This window comes from Rattus norvegicus, chromosome 10 (assembly GCF_021556685.1).
Source record: "Rattus norvegicus strain SHRSP/BbbUtx chromosome 10, alternate assembly SHRSP_T2T, whole genome shotgun sequence".
NCBI classification, from domain to species: domain Eukaryota; kingdom Metazoa; phylum Chordata; class Mammalia; order Rodentia; family Muridae; genus Rattus; species Rattus norvegicus.
In genome coordinates, this window is record NC_141543.1 from 69457110 (window position 1) to 69480145 (window position 23036).

At 39.2% G+C, this 23036-nt stretch overlaps 1 protein-coding gene and 1 long non-coding RNA gene across 8 annotated transcripts in view; one reads left to right on the forward strand and one right to left on the reverse strand.

The window, feature by feature from the left end:
* The window catches only part of Nlk (nemo like kinase), a 123689-nt gene that overhangs the window by 65393 nt on the left and 35260 nt on the right, over positions 1 to 23036 (reverse strand).
* On the forward strand, positions 10705 to 17255 carry LOC148002990 (uncharacterized). The gene is made up of 2 exons (XR_015631852.1): positions 10705 to 15421; positions 15552 to 17255. It is a non-coding gene; the product is annotated as an uncharacterized LOC148002990 (long non-coding RNA).

The window sequence follows — 23036 nt, forward strand, 5'->3', positions numbered from 1 at the left end:
GCTTGAAATATGCATAATGAGTAATTTAAAAAAATGATGATCTTGTCCATTATTTTCCTCACATACACATATTTCCACATCAGCGGGATCGATTTGTTACTTTTCTTCCTATGCTGAAGATTCATTCTGAAAGGAGGATTAAATTGTATCATTTCTAGTGTTTTGGTAAAATTTCAAAGGAAATTCTTGCTTAAAAATTTTTGCTTGCTTAAAAAAATAAATTTTCTTCATCATTACACAAGCACATGCTATTAAAAAGCATTCCACAGGAGAGAGCTGTCAGCAGAATTTAAGAGTACAGTCCCACCAAGATCTAATCACACTCTTCCAACTTCCTCCATTGTGAACGAAACAAAATGCTGAAGCAGCTACAATGTATAGATGTGCTTCAGGTTTTTAATTAGTTAGCCTGTTAAAAATAACAAAACAAAAAAATACTGTCAAGGCGAGCGGCAAGACCTCCAGCTGTGGCAAACTGAAGAGGTCAGCAAATTCTCTGCTGAGAACAAGTATAAAGCATGACAATAGGGGAAAAACCTTGTCCGGCTCTAGAAAATGGCCAGCACCAAGTGACAAAGGTACAAGTATTTATGAAGAATTACTGAATGTAAGAAAGAACAGCAGGGGTCGGAGGCTTTGTGGGGCTGCTCCAGTCACTTTCTCCACCTCCACAGAAGTTAAGGAGCTACCGAGCAGGGTGGATGGCAAAAACCACTTTTCTATCCAAAGGCCCTAAGGCGATTTTAAGAGAGGTGGAGAACACTGGCTGGGCTGGGGGCACAAAGGCACCAAGTACCATTGAGGAAGGGCAGAGACAGCTCGAATCTCTGTCAGCCAAACCTGCAAAGTCAACAAAGATGTCTTGCCTTCTTATCTCTATGCATCTCTGGAGGACTGGAGACTGAGTATGTGCTCAAAGGACACTAGAAAAGGCCCAAACTCTCCACATACACCAGGCTGACTCCAAGCCTCCTACATGAGGAAAAAAAAGAAAGCACTAAGCCCATACTGAGACCCAAAGAAAGTAGTAATCATGGACTCAGAGCTGGCTCAGCAGTTTGGAGCACTTGTTCTAGCAGAGGAATCAGGTTCAATTCCCAACATACTTATGGAGGCTCTCAACTATCTGAAACTCCAATGTCAAAGATGTACTATGTGCTTTTAAACAGTGACACAACTGTGAAAGACCATGTGACCTTTAAAGTTGTATTAAACGAAGTCTGCATTATGACATGGTCACAAGCTTGTTGGGACCAGGAGGTAAAATGTGGTTGTTTGAATGAAAATGGCCCCCACAGACTCATGTTTGGATACTTGGTCCCCAATTGATAGAACTGTTTGGGAAGGGTTAGAAGTGGGGCCTTGTTGAAGGAGAGGTGTCATCAGAATGAGTTTTCAGGTCCCAGTTAGCTCTCTCTGCCTTGTACTTGTGGATCAGATGTAAAAGTGTGGTACATTTACATAACAAAATATTAGTCACCTATCAAGAAAAATCAAATTGTGAAATCTTCAGGAAAACGATGGAGCTAGAAACAATCATGCCCAAATGACAACTTTGCTTTTCCTTTCATGTGGATGTTATATTCGTGTGCTACGACACTAATAACCACAAAGCTAGGTTCCTAGTGAGAGACCAGGAGGTGGAGAGGGAATCCCACAAGGAAGTAGAAATAGATTATAGGTTATAGAGAATCAAAGTAGAATATAGTATAGGGGGATTAAATGGAGAAAGCAACAAGAGGACAGGGTAAAGGAAGAGTTATGGGAGGAAATAACACTAAAGTCTTTTCTAAAAGCCATATGAAAATCTACTACCACAGAAGCTTCCTAAACTATATACAGATATGAAGGAATTCAGAATTACAATATGAGGAAACAATGCCCCAACTAGACATCCTATGCCACCCAAATAAGACCTCTAAGACCAGAAATGGGTTACATCTTGTTGAATCATTGGCCAAAGGAGTCCCATAGACCCCCAGGCCCAAACACTACAGGCATTGCTAATACTCCTGGTTACTCTCCATAACCTGATGCTAAGGTCCTATTATTCAAGACTAGCATTCACGGTGGTGGAAGGTATTTTGCACCCTATCATCCAGTTGGGGGGGGCTCTGTGTTAAGGGCTGAATGACGGATGCATTGATATTGATCAATGGATACAACAACGTGGCGTTACAAAGGTTCTTAGCCACTTTAGCAGTTTTAACTACAGGTTTCATCTCATGATGTGGGCTTTAACTACTTTTCCTTAAAGTGGTTGGTTACTCCCATAACATCTGTGCCACTGTTGCACCAATATAACTTGCAAGCACATCACCATTGTGGGGGGCAGGGTTTGTTGATACTGATTACTTTTCTCCTCTGGTAGTGTGGAATATGCCTTCCGGTGTCGTAAACAACAGTCAGTAAGCATGAAGCTTTAGTTAGGCACCAGACCAATTTCTTCATGTTCGATAACACAGGTAAGTTGTATCTTCTGGAGGATTTTCGTGTTGGCATAAGATGCCTACTTGTGGCAAGAGCAGTACTTACATTCTAAGTGCTGAGCTGTCTCTCCAGCCTCTGAGCAAAGTAACTATTAATAGCAGACATCTAGAGATGATTAAAAATTAATACAAGCCATTTCTACTTTGATGGCTTATTAAAAAAGTTCAAGTTTTTAAAAAATGAAGAGGAGGGGAAGAAAGGAAAACTAAACATGCAAAAGACAATGTGAAACAAAACTTCAGTATAATTAATTATCTTAAAGATTCACAACCTGAGACATGCAATTAAAAAAGGAAAGGGGAAGAGACAGGGGGTAGACTAGATGAGCATGTAAGCATACGCTTGTGATCCCAGCATTCAGGAGGCCAACGCAGAAGGGCAGAGAATTCGGGTTACATACGAAGGCCCTGTTTTAATCAACAAAGGCAAAAAAGCAAAGACAGTTGAATCTTTTTAACAGATAAAAATGCTCACCTACATGATGTCTAAAGAGTCACTTTAAACATAAAAACAGGTAAAAGTTAAATGAAAACAAAAAATATACAAAGTAAAAAAACAAGCCTAAGACAAGAATACTTAAATTAAAATCAGTTGAAATAGACATCAAGAGAAAGTTTACAGTGGAAATAAAGCTATTTTATATACATAAAAAGGTAGTTCATGGGGTTGGGGATTTAGCTCAGCAGTAGAGCGCTTGCCTAGCAAGCGCAAGGCCCTGGGTTCGATCCCCAGCTCCGAAAAAAAAAAAAGAAAAGAAAAGAAAAAAAAAAGGTAGTTCATGAGAAAGACCTTAGGGTTTATTATAGCATTATCATGTCCTCAGTCGTCAATGAGGACAATTTAACGTATTTTCCTCCTATATGCCTTTTATTTAGTTACTTATTTTGACCCCTATTATAATGGCTAGATATCCTAGCGTACATAGCTGTCAAAAATAATTATACTATATATCTAAAAATAAGTCCTATTGTATGTAAATAAAGGCTAATTAAAACAAGATTTATTTATTTATTTTATGTATGTAAGTACACTGTAACTATCTTCAGACACACCAGAAGAGGGCATCAGATCTCATTACAGGTGGTTGTGAGCCACCATGTGGTCACTGGGAATTGAACTCAGGACCTCTGGAAGAGCAGCCAGTGCTCTTAACCACTGAGCCATCTCTCCAGCCCTCCTGTAGCTTTTGTATTAATTTCAGGTAGAAAAAAAGTTATCAGCTATTCAATGCAAAAACAAACAAACAAACAAACAAACAAACAAACAAACAAACAAAAACTGTCCTGCTTACTTTAAAACAGACACCACCAGACTCAGGAATCTGAAACCAGGAATCCAGAAATAAATCATCCAGTAAAGATAAGTTATTAATATAAGTGAAATACAACTAAGGTTTCCCTTAACAAATAATAACTAACCAATATTCCCTATAATTTAGTTTGCACAACTCAATTAAGAAAATAAATATTCAAAATGCATATAAGTTTTTTAAGTATAAAGATTTGAATTTTATTTGCCCATTGATAAATAAACTAAGTTAGCTATCTACAAACAAGAAAAGATAAAACTCATTTATTAAACTTTCTTAAATAAAAACTATTTAGGAACATGGTCATTTAAGTATATGGTCAATTATAAACTGTAGCATAATTTAAAATTTTTTCCTCATCAGAAAATAAGCCCTCTGCTCTATGAATTTGTTTGGCAGTTACTTGTGTGAGTTATATGGTAAAAATAATCTGCATGATGGGTGCTGTGTTTTGTTCAAAGGTGACACAGTTTAACAGGAGCAGGGGCAAGGGCAGGCTCATCCTGCTACTGTGTCTCTACAGCATCTGCTGGGAGAAGAGGACGTCTGTATTTTGTAACAGAAAAGATAGCATTTTCATCTGCCACTTGGCCAGAGATTTCTTCAACCATTTTCCTGACTAGACCCATATGTAAAAGATTCATTAGGGCTCATTTCTTTTCTTTTCAACATTTTAAGTTTTATATGTGTTTGAGTGCACACATACATGGCAGAGCACACATGTGAGGCCAAAGGGCCACTTGGCAAGAACTGGTTCTCTCTTTTCATCATATGTTCTGGGGATCAAACTCGGGTTTATCAGGTTTTGCAGCGAGTGCCTTTACTTGTTGAGCCATCATGCCAGCCAGAGGCCTCATTTCTTTACTGAGGAAAAATGTTAAACACACATGGAATGTGCACATGCGTGCATGAACATACATACACACACACACACACACACACACACACACACACACACACACACACACCCCTACACCTTTTTCCCCTGTTTGGAAACAGAAATTGTGATGGACAATTAGTGCCTGAAAGATCAATACAGTCTTTTTAAAATTATTATTTAATTGTATGTGTACTGGTGTCTTGCCTGTATGTATGTCAGGGTACCATGTGTGTGCAGGGTCTGTAGAGGCCAGAAGAGGGTGTCAGATTCCCTGGAGCTAGAGTTATAGAAGGTTGTAAACTGCCGGGTGAGTGCTGGGAATTAAACTTTTGTCCTCTGGAAAAGCAATCCATGATCTTAACCACTGAGCCATCTCTCTATAGAGATGGACTTTTGACAGATTTATCAGTGGCTCAATAAAAGTCCCCCCCACCCCCACCGCAGACAAGGTTTCTGTGTAACAACCCTGGCTGTCCTTGAACTCACAAAGATCTGCCTGCCTCTACCTCCTGAGTGCTGAGAGTAAAGGCATGGGCTACTACACACAGCTAAATGGATGCTCAGACTCCAATGAAAGAGCCTGTCTCTTTCTCAACCCAAATATAAATAGCAGACATGTCACCTCCTTTAATATTTCCTTTATTATAACCTCTAAGTTCCAGAAATCTGAGGCAATATTGAAATATCAAAAAATATGTAAGAAAATTTCCTAAAAAAGAAAAAAACCCAAAAAAACACACCCCCCCCAAAAAAAACCCCTCAAGTCTACCCAGTGAGTTAGTTACAGAATAGTTCTTCAAGGTTCAGTCCCTTCTGCGTTCTCGGCTTAATCATGGTAGCCGAGACTAAAGGTAAAAAGATTTACACATTCCAAAATCCCTCTTCAAAAGTCAGCCCCTATTTCACCGACAACCACTTGCTGTGTAAACCACATTTGCCAAACTAAGTATATCTTTGACCTATACAAGAACACCTGTACTGAAAGTTTCTGGAATGTCATTATTTAATAAAGCACAGGACATTTGGAACCCATGAATTCTCCATTCTTGTGGGGAAGGGAATGCATGGAGGAGGAAGAGAAATGGAGGAGAAAGCAAATATGGCCAAAACAAACATGTGTATATGAAAATGTCACAGTGAGGCTCATTAGTCTGTGTAATTAATAGATCTGAATAATTGTGATTATAGAGTAAGATAAAACCTTATTTAAGCCTCAAACAAACAAACAAACAAACAAACAAACAAAAAACCCCAAAGCTATTCTGGCTTTATGATTTAACCTAGGTGCAACAGTTAGAACATAGACCCAAGATAAAAGGACAGAAACACACTTCAGGACTTAAGGAGAAAGATGGTTCTTCTATTTCTGCCAGCTATTTTAGAAAATCCTAGAATACTTAAAGTGAGTGTCTCAACGCCATCTGGCCATACTGCTGATGTAATTCTAAAGAGCAACTTTAAAGACTTATGCATACTTTCCTTTGTAAAAGCAGATATATTAAAAGTATGCCAGAGTCATTGTGATGGCACACACCTTTAATCCCAGCACCCACGAAGCAGAGGTAGGCAGACTTCTAAGTTCTGGGCCAGCCTGGGATACATGGTGAGATCCTGTCTCCTACTCCACCACCAAATAAAATAAACTTATATCGAACAATCCTGGGCACGACATGAGGGGTGATAAAACAAAATATTCATTCCAACTACATATTTTTTTAATTATAGGAATTTAGAATTAAAAGATATATATCTTGATCAAGAAGAAGTGAATTCTACTCATGCCATACTTTATTTTTTTAAAATTAAGAAAAAATATTATTTTAGCTAGGTATGGTTAGACACTCCTTTAATCCCTGCACTAGGGAGGCAAAGGCAAGCGCATTTGTGTGAGTTCAAAGCTAGCCTGGTCCACATAGTGAGTTCCAGGACAGACAGAGCTGCATAGTTAAGGCCCTACCTTGGGGGGTTACGGGGGTGGGGGGAAGCAAAAACAAAGATTAAAAAAAAAAAAATCTTCTGTGTATGGGTGTTTTGCCTGCCTGTACATCTGGCCTGTACCATGTGCATGCCTGGTACCCATGGAGACCAGACTCTAGCCCTGCAATTTGATTCATAACAAAGGCCCTGACAATAGCAGTGTGTATGTATGTATGTATGTATGTATGTATGTATGTATGTATGTATGTGTGTGTATGTATATATATATATATATATATATATATATATATATATATATATATATATATATGCATGCATGCAGTACAGCATGAAGTACCGGGACTCTTGTCTTTATAAGCAGAAGCTAGAGACATACCATCTTTTCTTATGAGATCTAAATTCCTTCTAAAATGATGTTATGTGACTTAGAGTCTGAGAAGTTAAAAAAAAAAAAAAAAGCGGAATGGGACAGGAAATAATTCCAACTCACAAAGCTGTTAATCCTGGGTTACAAATGGAGGGAGCCTGACCATACTGCCATGATTTTCAGTGAACTCTTCCCCAGGGACCAGACCACTATGCAAATTGACTTCTTCATAGCTAGAGGAGCACTGCACTTTCAAGAGGAAATGGGAAGGAGGAGCTACAGCAGATCTAAAACGGAGGTGCAGCAGTAGCATGTGTAACATTAGCTAACACTGTGTATAATCCCAGTCTTGTTCCATGAAGAAAGAGTCTTTTCCTGGCACTTCTAATTTCCACTTTACTCTGCCAGTACACGTATCACATTCTCCATCACCCCCCAAAAGACTAGAACGAAACCCAGGAGCCAGTTGGGCGACCCCATTCTACCTTGGGCAAAGAAGAGTTGTAAGGATGTGGATGGTGTTTCTTGGTACATGGAGTCAATGACACAACAAAAATTAACACAATTTGCAAATAAAGGAAACAAGAATCTAGGTAATATCCAAGTTTTTCATTTCAGTGTACCTAAGGCTAACTATATCCACCTTGAAGTCTGATAGTGTGAATTAAGAGCTTATGCTGATGGTCTTTCATAGAAGGACCAACTTTCACACTCACCCTCACTTTCACCAGCACAAAAACGAGCTTTCTTGTCTTCATTCCCCTGCCCTCAGATAATAAACAATGAAAGAAATTCTTGCTTTAAGGTTCCTAAAAGGAAAATAATCAGACTCACAAACAATTTGGTTTTGCTCCGAAAATCACAAAGTTCTGAAAAATTACAACTCTTCAGGAACCTCACTTCATATAAATAAGAACAAGGCATTTCATTTTAATCTCTTCTTGGGAGTGTTGTATGTGTGGTACATGTATGTGAAGGTCAGAGGAAGACACATGTAACCCATGGCCAGCCTTTTACACAGGTGCTAGAGATTTCAGTCCGACCGCACAGTAAGGTCTCATAGCCACTAAAGACCTTCTTGGGCTATGCAAGGCCCTTTGTGTTCAAAAGGTATTAAAGATCACTTGATGAAAATACAATTAACACTGATAAAATCTGTGAATCAATCATATGCTAGGAAGCAGGAATCTTTGTTTTCAACTGTTCTGTCAACCTCTCTACAGAAATGCTTGGATGAAATGCCAACATGTTACAATGCAGATCATATCCTGGTTTATGCAGTCTGACAGCAGACTAAGGCTTGACATAATGTTCATTAATTATTAACACTAGCAGGAACCATTAAAATGTCCAGTACAATGATAATAAATTTGCTGAAGAAATGAAATAAATGGATAGTGGGAACCTTTAATGTGCAATTTTCATGGCAAGGACTGTTACCTTCATTTTCAAATTAGAAAACTGATGCACAAAGAAGTTAACAAACTTGCCCTGGATCCCAGAGAAATGACATTGACTAGAGGTTCAGTCTGCATACTGGCCTCAACAGCAAGTGTCCTTGGTATTAGAGGTCAGTTCCTCCCTAATGGTCAAGTTCTATGCGCAGCAGTCACATAGTTTTCCAAGGACTTTTATGGGCCTCCAACCACCATCCCATTACCAGATAAACTGTGATCCTCTTGGGAGACCTATGCAGTAAATTAAAGGAACAGACATGGAGAATACAGAGAGGCATTAGTGGAGACATCCACAAAAGCTCTAGCTTTAGGAATTCTGAAGTACGCAATTATGGTTCATCAAGTACGTGAGCCTTTCCAGACAAGCATCTGATGAATATTTACAATCTCAGCATCAGGAAGCTGTAACAGGAGGATCATAAATTAGAGGCCAGCATAGGCAACATACTGGGCTATGTTTGAAAGAAAAAACAAAGGGCATATATACTTCAGACTCAGAACTATACTTAAGAGATCAAATGTATCAATTTTTATAACCTGTGCTCATAAGAATATTTCAGTTTGTTTTATTAAGGTACATCCTCACCAACTTCCTTACTTTGCTGGGGGAAATCTAGTTTAGAAAAAGTTTAAAAAGGTAACAACAACAACAACAACGAGCCATTCAGTTTCTTACCTGCATCTACAAGAAGGCAAGATACCTGGTGTGTTTTATTTCACTCACTAGTATCTTCTAACCACTTATTATACAATAGTGTTTATTAAAAAGGTAACTTTAATAAGTTAAACCTAATTAGAAAACAGAAAATTATAAAACATAGTTTATTAAACTTGAGGGTGGAATAGCCTACTAAAAATTCATATAACATTGCTCTAAAAATTATAGTTTTCAAAATAAAAACAATATGTCTATGTGAGCATGTCTGTGTATGGATATGCACATGTGAGTACTGGTGCCTATGGCTGCCCACAGTGTCAGGTGTCCAAGGGGCTGGGGAGTTACGGGTCTTTAGGAGCTGGCTGTGTGGGTGCTCGGAACCCAATATAGGCACTCAGCAAACACCGCACATGATAAGCCAGCTCTCTAGTCCCCAATACTTATGCTTTAAGGGCATGGCCCAGGGCTTCCTAAAGAAAAATCAAGACCAAAAATGGAAGAACTGCCATTTTTAAGTTAACTGCTCTAGATCTGTGTGCTTTATTTAGTTTTTGTACTCTTTGCCTTTTTCATCTAAATCCACTTTTATTTGTTATAAAGAAATATGTGTACTAATACATGATTACAGCCCCAGCACTCTTTCTAAAAAGGAAAAAAAAAAATCACAAGTTCAAGGCCAGTCTGGTAGATACACTGGAACCCTGTCTTAAAAAACAAACACCAAGGGGCCCAGAGGCTGGGGATACAGCGAGCTCAGTGGTAGGGAATTTATTTAGGAAGCATGAGGCTTAGGGTTCAATCTCCAGTAGCGCTGAAAGGGGCAAGAGAAAGCTTAGCCTGATGGTGGAATTTCACACTTATAATCTTAGCGCCTGGGAGGCTAAAGCAGGGGATCACCCAGAAGAAAATTAGAGAAGTAGGGTGGTGGTGACAAAAACATCTTGAGAGGTGAGCCTGTAACCCTGCACTTGCAAGATGTAACCCAAGGCCAGCCTGAGCTACAAAACACCCAGACTTACACAAACAGATGACAAAAGAAACATACACATGCACAGATAAAGACAAAGGGGGCTGGCTTGAAGTCTAGCTGTGAACATGAGCAAGACCCTGCTCGGCTCAGCACTGGAGGGAAAGAAAAAGAAGAGAAAGAAACGTGTGCACATGGTTTCCAGAACTGCTAACGTTTTAAATAACATATTTCAATGACCCAATTTTTTGGGAGTTGGGGGGATTATCACTACTCTTTCCATACCCTCATTTATCTCCGCTTCTTTTTTCCTATGAGTAACACACCAATCTTAATGCGGTGAGAATGGAATTATGAGTCCAAAAACAAGTCAGTGCTTCCAGGGCTATTTACTCTGTCCCATTAGGAATGGGAAGGAGAGGCTAAGTGCCCCCGAGCAGCAATCGTGTCCTTTGGCAGCACATGTAAGGAAAACCTGTATATGTCAGCTCTAATGATCGCTGGGTCTTTCTGGTTCAACAGGGGCACCTACTTGGCAATATTTCAAAAGATGATAAAATGAACTTCAGAATACAGAAGCAAGCTGGTTGTCAATTCTCTTTCTTTCTCTTTCTTTCTTTCTTTCTTTCTTTCTTTCTTTCTTTCTTTCTTTCTTTCTTTTTTGTAAGATCTATAACAAGTGTGTTGGTAAGAAGAGAGTGGCACTGCCAGTAGATGTTTTACTTGAATTAAATGCCCTGAAGCCCACAATCTGTGTTCTGGGGATCTTTAAAGTGAAATTAATGAGGGTCTCTTAACAGCACACAGAACAACCCCACAGATCAGATGCTCTACCAAAGTCCCATTTTATAAGTACAGTATAAACCCCTTATCTATAGGTTGTTTCTGAAGTTTCATCTAACCATAGTGAACTGTGATCTGAAAATATTAAGTGAAAATTCCAGAATTAAGCAAGTTTATGTTTTAAATGAATGCTCCCTAAGTAGGATGATGCAAATCTGGGCCTTCCTCCTTTTCATCTCCTAGGATAGGAGTCACCTACTGGTTAGCACCCCATAGTCCACAGCCTACCTGGACCCTTGTGGGTTTGTGCCCACCCGGGCAGTCAAGACATTCCAGTGCTTTCATTCAAAAACCCCTATTTTGCCTAATAATGTTCCCAGAACACAAATGTAGTGACAGAAATAAGTCATCCAGGCACAAAACTGGGAAAGACAGATAAACTGTAGGACCTTGTGGCAACACTACAGAGCATATAGGGAACACACACTACGTATAGCCTCTCGTGGCTCAGGTAACCACATGTAACAGAGGATAAGTGGTGGGAACTACTGTATCATGAAAGTTCACATAACTGAAATAGGTCTTACATTAATAGGAATAACTCTTATTTGGTAGTTTACTATTGAGATATAACTATCAGACAGGAAAGGTTATTTATTTTATATTTAATAAAGCAGCTCATAACAACCCTTCACTCAACTCAGTGACACACATCACAAGGGAAGTATGCTTCAGACACATTTGCAAACATGGAAAATAGGCCACTGTCCAGACAAAATGTTTGTTATATCTGTATCTGATATTTTATTAAGACATTAAATGTTATTAATGTATCTATCTATAAGCCAAAACAATGAAACCAGATGAAACACTGGATATTCATAAGGGAATGAAAAGCACTGGAAACAAGTATGGGAAATACTAACAATAAAGTTAAATATAAACACTCCCCCCCCCTTTATCTAAATCTTAAAAAATAGCTAAAAGAAAATAAAAATATGAACCATGTAGTATGGGTCTTAAAACAAATGCAACAAAGTGTATGACATGGTGGCAGCAGCAGACCTGGGCAGATGATGGTAAAGTTTTATTCTGTATCTAAAGTAATACGATAGCAGCTGAAGGTGCACCTGTGATGTATATTATAGGGGCTGGAGGGAGGGCTCATGGCTCCCACAGAAGCAACTACTAGTTCCAGGGAATCTGACACCCTCTGGCCTCCGAAGGCACCTGCATGCAACGTAGTACACATAAATTCATGAAGGCACATGCACACATAGAGATAAATAAAAATAGCTTTTCTAAAAGGTATATTGTAAGCCATCAAGCAATCGATAAAATTATAAACAAAAAAGTTAACAACTAAAAAGCTAACAAGGAGATTAAAATGGAGCCATAAACTACTCACAACCCATAAACATTTTTGCTAAATTGGCAGGCATAAAATTTTAGAGCACCTGTTCTTCAAGAGACATAGAGAAAGCAAACAAGGCAACCACAGTTGAGCACGACGGCGCATCTGTGCTCCTAGCACTTGGGACACAGCGATCAGAAGAGATGGTGAGTTTGACACCAGCCAGGACGACAGCTTGGACTACGCAGCATCTAGAAACACAGCCACACACTAGAAAAACTTGTTGCAAATCATTTTGCAAGTTTAAAACAAAATCTTAGGGGGATGGAGAGAATGCTCAGCAGTTAAGAACACCGGCTGCTCTTCCAGAGAACCTGGGTTCAGTTCCCAGCATTCACATGGCAGCTTATGACTGTCTGTAGCTCCAGTTCCAGTGATCTGGCACCTTTAGACATGCATGCAGGCAAAACACCAATGCACATAAAATAAAAATAAACAATCACAAACCAGAAATTTAAAAAAAATTTTAAAGCTCTATTAACATACACTTCTTTCAAGACTTGAGATATTTATCCACAAAATACAAACAGATGGCCAAATATTAATAGTAAAATCAAATCAAGACACACCAAGATACCACTAACACAGATATTAAAATGTCTAAAAGTTACAAGATCCTCAACCTAAGTATCAAAAGGAAGTGTACATGAAAAAAGTGAGTTCACTAAAACTCGTAAAAACTCGTTCACTACATTTCCCAATCATTCCTCTCCTACATGAAAGGATGTCCACAGCCATTTTATTTGTAAGATCCCCAAACCAGAAATAACCCAATGTCTATTGACAGGCGAATAAGGAAAACTATGGTTCAGCCCTATGAGATGACTAGTAAGCAATAAAAGAGAAAGAGTGACTATTGATTTTGGCAACACTGTGGATGAATCTCAAAATGAAGTGTAAAAAATGAGATGGTATGAGTTCATTCTATACAATTCCATTTATATAAAATTCTGACTAGTGCAAACTAACACAGGGAAAAGGGCTTAGAAAGGGGGTGAGGTCTAAGCAGCCTGGGAGGTAGGATCGGGTGCGTCAAACTACACAGCTCAGCGTGTGTGGTTAGCTCTATGGTACCAAAGGTGTGTAGATTGCTGGGCAAGTGCAAGGATGCCGCTCTTATCCTGGGTGCTGCATGAGCTGGGAGAGCTAGTGAGGGTGCATACACAGCTCTAGCACTTCTGGGTTCCCAACATGTGAGAAGAGAGACACACTGGAAAGTTGGGGTTTTAATAATTAACTCGGATTCAAAACACTAATATGAATTTTTGATATAACCTTATCTTAAAAGATCAAGCCATGGAAAAATACTAGGAACAATGGCTACCTGAAAGCATGAGTCCTCTGGCATCAAAACAACCCAGACAGAAATGACTGATTCCAGATACAGAGTAAGGCAATGTGCAGGGGAGGCCTGAAACACATGGTCACATCTAGCTTCTAGATCACTAGGTTTGTGCCACAAGGACGCAGGAACCTAGAAATTAAAAGAGTATACTTTGCTTATCAATTTGACAATATTTATAACGCAAGAAAAATATCAGATTAATTTCATGTTAGTAATAATACCAGTGGTTTACTAATGGAGGATGCTAGTGAACCAGTTCTTTCAAAAATTTATTTTCTCTCTCTCTCTCTCTCTCTCTCTCTCTCTCTCTCTCTCTCTCTCTCTCTGTGTGTGTGTGTGTGTGTGTGTGTGTGTGTGTACGTGTACATGCATCAAGGCATGTAGGTAGAAGTCAGAGGACAACTTATGGGAGTTGGTTCTCTTTCTATCATGTGGGTCCCCAGCTCAAATTCAGGTCATCAGGCTTGTGAGGAAGCATCCTTATCAACTGTCCATTTCATGGGCTCTTATTATTTTCAAAATGGACAGTGGAGGCTGGAGAAATAGTTCAGTGATTAAGACTATTGGCTGCTCTTCCAGAAGACCTAGATTGAATTCCCCCACCCATGTGGTGGCTCACAACCAACTGTAACTCTGATCTCTGTCCTTTTGAAAGCAACAGGCATGCATATAGTGCACAGACATGCACCGCAGGCAACAGAACCACATATACAAACTGCTGGGAGCCAGTGATAGTGACACAGGCCTTAATATCAGCATCCACGAGACAGAGACAGGATGTTCTCTGTGAGTTTGAAGCCAGGCTAGTCTATAGAACTAGTACCAGGACAGCCCAGGATACAAAAAGAAAAACAAACACAAAAAATGGAAAGTTATGTAGGATATAGGAATACCCAAAGTTCAGCCTATGTTTTTCCTCTAAACTTTCCCCTGGTAATCACATCATTGTATTAAGCTATAACCTGTGAACACTAGAATCTGAATACTGTCAAGCAAGCTGACACCTAAAATCCAACCACATCCTAAGTTACGATTCATGGTGCCTAAAGGAATCTTACAGACTGACCAATCCCAATATCCATCTAATGCAAACCTCCTTCTTCAAAAACATGAAGCAAAAAACCAAAAATGATACCAGGTGGCACATGCTAATCTCCGTGAGCTCCAGGCCAGCCTTGGTCTACATAGTGTGTCTTAGAATAACCAAGACCACATAGAGACACTGTCTCAAAAAACAAAGCAGTTCAATCTAGACATAAATAATATAAACAAAAAGACAAAAATCCCCACAGTTGCTTTCTAAATCATAGTCTAGTGAAAAGAAAGAGCAGGTTTAGGATGAGGTCTTAAGAATCTTTGTTAGCTCACAACAAAGCAGCAGTAATCTGTGGAGGTGGGTCACTCCCAGGGGCCAACCTGTTTTTTGGGACAGGGTCTCTCCCTGGGATCTGGGGCTCACTGATTAGATCAATCTTGTTGGCTGGGAGCCCCTGGGAACCACTTGTCTCTGCTTACCTGGTGCTGGGATTTTATCTATTTTTTTATTTTTTAGTAAACAGGCAGTGTTCTAGTTCCCTTTATTTCCTTTATCTTATAACTACATGGACACGCTGCCATAGGCACTTTCACCAATTGATCAATAGTCTCAGACCTGGAAATAGTAATTTTGAAGGCAGCAAAGTACCCAGGTAAATATTTCATTCCTCTGTCTGCATCTTCTGTTACAAAAGACACATTCCAAATTGGCACACCTGAGTCTAGAGTGTAACAAACTATTTATTCTTCCAGAAGAAACCTAAAAAATATATAATAGGTGTTTCTCTTCTCAGTTGGCTGTGAATTTGTTTACTTAGAATGATGGCTGCAAAAAATGCCCTCAGTAGGGAGGGGACTAACAGAAACCTCCTTTCTCCAGGATTCAGTAAACTGGTTCAAGATAATAGGTGTTTCTCTTCTCAGTTGGCTGTGAATTTGTTTACTTAGAATGATGGCTGCAAAAAATGCCCTCAGTAGGGAGGGGACTAACAGAAACCTCCTTTCTCCAGGATTCAGTAAACTGGTTCAAGCCAATCAATCACAAAAAGTTGCTAACAAAATAGTGTCATGGGGTAAGAGGCACATAATACATAGCAGTCTTAACCTGCTCTAATAAAAATCTTGAGCACTTGAAAGAAAGAAGAAAGGCACTATTGCAGCAGCACTCTTCTGTTTAGTTAGATGCTGAACTTTGGTGTGCTGACACTGACTTACACAGCATGAACACTGCAGAAGCTACAAAGGCAAGCAGTGAGAAAGACAGGAGCAGTCAGTCACAGAATTCTGAGCACTGAGAACATAATCCCTGTTACTGCCTTCTTTGTTTTTTTTTTTTTTTCTTTTTCCCCTGTTGCTAGCTCAATCATTCATTAGCTTTCATACAACTAATAAAGTCACACTTGCTCATTAAAGACTTTATCACTGAGCCTGATGGCACATACCTACATTCCCAGAACTTTGCAGAACTCAGAAGGCACAGGCAGGGGAATCACAATTAGTAGCCATCCTGGGCCACATAGTAAGACTACAGCTAGCTTGAGCTCTTAGACATAGAAACCTTATCTCAAAGACAGACAAACAAGCAAAAATAAAAACAAGGTCTGGCAGCCTTGTTCTATTACTTCTTAATAAGTCAGTAAAGGGTTTCCATGGTGGCACTGCAACATTTATGTATCCTTTATACTGTATCCCAATTAACCCATATATGAGTCTAAAGTAGGCTAGAGTCTTTTACTACCCCCCAATCAATGAACAACAACACCCAGGTGTTAATTAAGGGGTTCACAGCCAGGTTGCTGCTTCTGCACCCTGCCTTTAACTCACTATATTTAACTCCAAGGGGCCTCTGTCTTCTCAAATACTAGGCTAAGGAGTTTTTGTCACAGTCCTAAGTGACTGTACCATGGTAAAATTTGCTTCTCTCACAAATGCTTTGTGCCAGACAGGGAGACTCAGTATCTAAAGAGGGAGAAACCTGGGACCCACTCAGTATATTTTAATTTTCCCTTTATGGCCACTTTGGTATATTCTCTTCATGTATATATACTCCTTTATGGTCAAAGACTTTTCATGGTTATCTGGCAATATGAAAATCCCACCTCTGGGAAAGAAATGGCCACACCTACTGAATGGTCAGATTTATGGTTAACATATGTAAACATATAGATTTGTGGTCAAAACTCCATTTTTCAACAAAGATGATTAGTTGTTGTAAAGCTATCATATAACGCTCTCCAACTATAATCCACAATAGAATTATTAGCAGAGCTCATACTTGTAATTCGAACACTCAAGAGCCTAACATAGAAAGATTGCTACCAGTTTGAAGCCAGCCTGGTCCACAGAAAGCAAGACCTGGTGATACAAGTAGTATTCCCAGCTACTCAGAAGTCTGAGTGAGGCAGGGGGACTCTGAGCTCAAAGCCAGCCTGGGCAATTAAGTGAAATTCTGTATCAAATTTTAAGAAACATAAAATGAGAGCTGGGGTTGGGTGTGGTGGCACAAGCTTTTAATCCCAGTTCCTGGGAGTCAGAGGTAGGCTAACCTCTGTTATATCAAAGCCAGTCTGCTCTATACAGTTCAAGGATGGCCAGGGCTACTTAAAGAGAGACCCTGTCTCAAAAAAAAAAAAAAAAAAAAAACCAAAAACCAAAAAAGATAACTAGCAATGCAGCTTAATGGTAGAGCTGAGTCCCCATGGTAATTGCTAGCAGTGGGGAAGAAAGAAAGAAAGAAGGAAGGGAGGAAGAAAGAAAGAGAGAAAGAAAGAAAGAAAGAAAGAAAGAGAAAAAGAAAGAAAGAAAGAAAGAAAGAAAAAAAGAAAGAAAGAAAGATTAAAACAAATATGTTTCTCCTTCCTGAGACAGTACACATGAAACTGGGTATCTATATCTCTCTTCGGTTAGCATTAACTAGACACCTATGACTCATATTTTTTATGTAAGAATCTAGTAATAAAATTTTTCTTTTTCAAATGTGACTTCCTGTTAATTTCATATTAAATAATACTCTCCATTCCAAAAATATTTTTGACTAGGGGTAGGGGAGGGAATGGGGGCTTATGAACAGGAAACCAGGAAGGGGAATAACATTTGAAATGTAAGTAAAGAAATATATCTAATACAAATTAAAAAAAAAAAGATTATTGGGTACTGGTGGTGATACATGCCTTTAACTCAGCAGAGGCAGAGGTAAGCAGATTTCTGAGTTCAAGGCCAGCCTGGTCTATAGAGTGAGTCTCAGGACAATTAGGGCTACACAGACAAACCCTATCTCAAAAAAACCAAAAGCAGCAGCAGCAGAACATCATCAACAACAACAACAATAACAACAACAACAACAAAATAATAATAAAGATCACTACAACCAAATTCCTGTGCTATGCCAAAGGGGAGATACATACACCAACTTCCTTAAACAAGGTAGCTGTTAGGCATCATTACAATAGCCATCATCTTCTTATCAAGAACAAACCAGGGCTGGGAGAGATGGTTCCATGGTTAAGAGCACTGACTGCTCTTTCAGAGGTCCTGAGTTCAAATCTCATAACCACACGGTGACTCACAACCATCTGATCTGATGTCCTCTTCTGGTGTGTCTGAAGACAGCTATAGTGTACTTAAATAAATCTTTTTTTTTTTTAAGAATAAAAGAAAACAAATGAGATTCTAGAGATCAAACCACTTCATTGGCACACAAAACTCTGAAAACGAATAAGGACAACACAGCTAGCAAACAGAAGAAAAGGAGACACTTAATAAAACAACCTAGTGACGCACTCCTCTGCTTATTTCTGCCCACGTGGCTGTTGTTCCAACAGTCCGAATACAGTTTTACGGCCAACTACAACACTCTTCAGCAGGAGCCACAAAAGCTTGTATTAACTGCACAGCAAACAGATCCTAATAGCTTAAAGTTCTTTCTTAAATGATTGTTTACGTACATCCTTTAGGATTAATGAGAAAACCCTAAGATGTGCTCCTGCATACATTCTATTACTTAATCCTACAAACATGCTACTCCCTCAAGGTTTATATTTCACAGCTTTTGCAGTCAAAAGCACTCCAGTCAATTCAAAACCTGACGAGCTCTGGTGAAGACAATTAAACCTCTTCGCACCATCATCTTTAGAGGTCAATATGAGATTGCATCCTTCAACTGCAGCTCATAATCAAAACTGATTCTTTTTCCTAAGAGAAGCAGAAGGAAACATAAGCAACTGTACTTTTAACTCCACCTACCGTTTTTCAAAAGGCTGGAGAAGTGTCCTAATTTCAGACACACGGAATTCATAAAAAGGGATAAATGTAGTAGAAGAAACTCATACTGAAGCATCAGAGACTACGTTGCTTTCTGCCAACATATTTCTCTCTTTAATTCAGCTAACCCATATTTTCTGTATTATGGCAAACACGCACCGGTGTACACATGCACACATATGCATAAGGGACATATCCACACATGTGTACAAACAAATGTGAACAAGCATCAACATACATGTACACACACGCACAGAGAAAGAGAGAGAAAGAGAGAGAGAGAGAGAAAGAGAAAGAGAGAGTGTTAAGTAGTTAGTAATGGCTAAACACAGTAGATAGACTTGTCAAGAGAAGCCGGTTTTAACATGTTGCAAATGCAACATCGTTACTTAAGGGTTTACTTAATAAGCAGCAGATTTCAGGAGGGGAAACTTCCCTTTATTCAGGTGACAAGATTTCAGTGAAGTGGGGCATAAATGCTTTACTAACATGTTCTGGCAGGCTGGTTTGCTGAAGAACATAGAATTTTCTTAACGAGGCCAATATAATGTGCAAACCAGATAATGGGTAACTTTCAAATCAATATAAGACCTAATTATTTATACTAATGCAGTAGACACACCACTGCCATGTAAAGGGTTAACAACCCCAAGCTCAGGCGAAGGCCTCCTGTGGACAATCCTGTAGCAGGCTTGTCCTACAATAGAAGAAGACTTTCTTCCAGTTCATTTTGGTTTGCAAATATATTTACTGTGATAGCACCTTAAGAGTATATGACAGTTATCACAGATTTGTTAAAACTTCACATTTAACAGCTCCTTTAATAAAAAAATCAAACAAAACAGCTCACACCAAAGGAATCTTTCCAAGCAAGTAATGCTAACATAGGTATTTCATTTTGTTTTTAGTGAACTTTCAAAATTTAGACAGATTATATACCACGCTGCTCTGCCAACCTTGACTATGAAAATCACAAACCAAAGAGCTAAAGTAGCTGCAAATGCTGCACATGACACTGACCCCATCCCGTCCTCACCAGGTCCCTCCACTGCATTAGCAGACTTGCTCCCTTTGTTCTGACGGTAGGCACTGTGTGTCCCAGTCAGGCACAGTAATAATAGTTTAAACAATGGTCTGACAAAAATACAGCCTTTCTTAAAACTGTATACAAAACACTGCACACAATTTCAGCAGTCTCCAGGTCTTCTGAAGGAGGTACTGACCTGTGGGTTAAAAATCTATAATGCAGGGGAAACTGAAAAGAATGAAGTTGGATTGCTTTAATACCACAAATAAACAAACACACATACAACGAGAAATGGATTAAGGACCTAAATGTAAAATATGAAATAACAAAGCTTCTTGAAGAAAACAGAGAGAAAGCTTTTTTTTTTTTTTTTTTTTTTTTTTTTTTTATATTAAGAGAAAGCTTTTTAACATTAACTCTGGCAGTAACTTCTTGGATCTGATTCCAAAACCAGCCAATAAACAGGGCTATAAAAAACTTAAAAATCTTTTGCTTAACAATACAACCCATACAATGAAAAGAAAATCCACAGAAAGGGGTAAAAATATTTGCATGCTATGAGGTTTATTCTACATAGAATATATAAAAAATAAGGTTAATATCTAGAAGAAATATCTACAACAACAAAGTAACCCAACTGGTAATAGCTTCAACTGTCAACTTGATACAAACTGAAAGTCACTTTGGAAGAGGGACCCTCGACTGAAGAAATTCCAGGATCAGACCAGCCAATGGCCATGTTGGTGAGGCATTTCTCAACTGCTAACTGATATAGGAGGTCCAGCCCACTGTGCACAGTGTAACCTCTCAGCAGGTGGGTGTGAGTTGGAGAAGTCCAGCTGAGACAGTCAGGAGAGGCGAATCAGTAATCCGTGTTCTTCCCTGGTTTCTGTTCAGTTCCTACCTCCAGGTGCTGCCTTGAGGTTCTGCCCTTACTTCTCTTGGTGAAATAAGCCTTGCCCTCTCAAGTTGCTCTGGTCATGGTATTCACCACAGCAACAGAAAGCAAACTAGGACAGAAATTTAAAATGTCCAAGTATATACGCTTAGACACCTCTTCAAAAGAGACACACAAACAGTCAACAGATGATTAAAGATGCTCAACATCACTATCAAGGAGCACAAGTCAGAATCACCCACGAGGATGCCCATCACCAACCAACGTTAAACAGAAGGAATGCAGGCAAGAGTGCGAAGGAATTGGGAACTCTGCTCTGTTGGTAAAAATGCGAACTGGCCCTGTCACTACTGAAAGCAGTACAAAAGTTTCTCAAAAATACTAAGGTATAATTATCATATGTTCTAGTAATCTCAATTCTCAGCAAGTATACAGAAGAACTGAAAAAGAAAATGTTTGTTTTCTTTGAGACAGGATTTCATGAAGTATCTGAACCTTCCCAACTTCCTGCTTCTACTTCTCCAGTGCTGGGATTACAAGAATGCACCAGAGAAAGGCACTAAAGAGGTATCTGGACACTCACACCCACTGTAACATCGCTCATCAGAGCCAGCATCCATCTCTCAGCTAATGAACGAATAAAGGATGCGCGTGCACACACACAGGGATATTATTTGGCCGTAAGAAGGGCAGGACTGTTGCTGCTGTAGATGCTGTGTGCCTGGCAGCAGGGAGACAGACTGGAATGCTGTATTCTCACATCAATTTAGCTGTAAAATTAAAATGACTATAAAGATTATTTGTAGTGAATGCACCTAAATACGAATGTAGATTCTTGCATGGCCAGTATAAAGAAAATAAAACAAAACCCACAAAGATCAACTGTTGCGAATCTGGCATGGCCAGTATAAATAAAATAAAATAAAAACCACAAAGATCAACTATTGTGACTGTAAAGCTAATCAGAAAAACAAAATCTCCTCTTTTTAAAAGTGGTATCTACTTTAATAATTAAGGAGACATATATTTTTAACATTTAGTTATTAGTTTTGTGCAGTGTGTTGTGTGGAGGACAGAGGACAACTTGAGGGGGTTCTCATCAAACTCAGGCTGTCAGGACAGGTAAGTGTTCTTCTCCACTGTCTATCTTACTGACCCTCAAAGGAAATCTGAAAGTCATTTTTATTTCAATGCTTCAATGGGGAAAAAATGACAAATTGTCAGGTAATTTCAGGAAATCATGTCTCGATGCTGCCACACTCCCCCTTGATGATACTGTACTGAACATCGGAACCTGTAAGCCAGCCCCAATTAACTGGTGTCTTTATAATACATGGTGTCTGTTCACAGCAGTAAAACCCTAAGACACCAGGTAAGTTTCAAAACTTTCAAGAGCCCTTCTCAGCTTTCTGAGTGCTAGGATTACAAATGTGTGCCACCATGACTGGATAATTATTTTATTTATAATGGATATGTAAGGACTAAACTCATATTCAGCTACCTTTACTATAAATAATTACAGGTGCCCTCTAGAGGAAAGGAAAATCTATAGTATAGCTTGGACTGCCACAGTACTACCTGGACTGCCAAAGTACTACCTGGACTTGTCATAGTACTGCCTGGACCTGTCACAGTACTTCTTGGACCTGTCACAGCATCACCTAGACTGCCACCGTACTGCCGTACCTGTAACAGTACTGCCTAGACTGCCATGCTATGCACTGCTTAGTTGTCCCCAACTGGGTGGTGGCATTTATATGCACTATTAAATACCACTTTTGTGGTAGTTTTTCATTTGACACCAAAACCTAAGAACAAAAGGCACCAGCTGGTCAGTCACCTAGACTGGAAATGCTGCAGCAGCGGAGCTAAAGGCAGTTAACTGGTTCCACACAGGGCTCTCAATGCTACCTTTCCCCTTTTTTCTTTGTGTTACTCTTCTAAGTAAGTATGAACAAATGGACATATTAAGGAAGGACATCCTCGTAAGAACTCCAGTGGATTTTTTCACCCTCCTTTATTTTTGAGACAGTCTCACATAGTTCAGGTTGGCCCCAAACTCATAGTGTTGAAAGATTAGCCTTCAGTTCCTGACTTTCCAACTTCTATCCAAATGTTCGGATTACAGATGTAACACTATACCCATCCTCTTTAATAAATTCTTTCACTGGGACAAGTTTTCTCTGTGTAGCCTTAGCTGTCCTGGAA